Source organism: Camellia sinensis, unplaced genomic scaffold (assembly GCF_055761805.1).
Source record: "Camellia sinensis isolate YWXY unplaced genomic scaffold, ASM5576180v1 Unanchor11, whole genome shotgun sequence".
In the NCBI taxonomy this organism is placed as follows: domain Eukaryota; kingdom Viridiplantae; phylum Streptophyta; class Magnoliopsida; order Ericales; family Theaceae; genus Camellia; species Camellia sinensis.
This window is the reverse complement of record NW_028128989.1, coordinates 6,135,290-6,136,081: the sequence shown is the minus strand read 5'-3', so window position 1 is coordinate 6,136,081 and position 792 is coordinate 6,135,290.

The window sequence follows — 792 nt, the reverse complement described above, 5'->3', positions numbered from 1 at the left end:
TTCTTCTTGAGATATACTATCTGCTTCTTGAGATATTTCTTCACTATTAATATTAGTCATCATGAAGATTAGTTCTTCATCTGAACTTTCTTCATCACTAGAAATTTCATATAAGATTTATTCTTCATCAGAAATTTCCTCACCATATATTAATTCAAAATCTTGTTCTTCAAGAATTTTGATCATTTTTTTTTGCACTTTTTTCTGTTTTTGGGCATTCTGGTGCATAGTGACTTTCCTCGTTACAAATGTAACATTTACAAGTTTTTTTTTTTTTTTGAAACACTTGTTGGTTTCTTTTTTCGAATATACTTTTTTTTTTTTTTTGAAAAAGTTTTGTTCTTTTTCCAAGGTTTCCATTTATATTTTCTACATTTTTTGGAAAATCCTTTTCGTTTAGGAAATGTATTACAACCAATTTTTCAATTTTCTTTTAAAATTTTATCACAACATTTTTGATCGTATTGTGAGTTGGAAATTTGATTTATTTATTTATTTTTTTGCCTTTGCTTCTAGACACCGATCTGCTATCAGTTATATAACATAATTAATGTGGAAAACAAGATTATCATATTCTTCTTTCCCATTATTTTGAGAAACTCAGGATATGTTTTAATACATAACTCATCACATGGATTATGGAGTTCATGAAAAAATTGATCTAGCCAGGGTTGATTTGCTGGTGGATCAATAAGATAATAATATTTTTTAAAAGTTTGAACATAGTCTTCAAAAAAACAAATATTACATAGTTCTAATTTAGTCAAAATATAATTTGCATCTGCTTGCAAA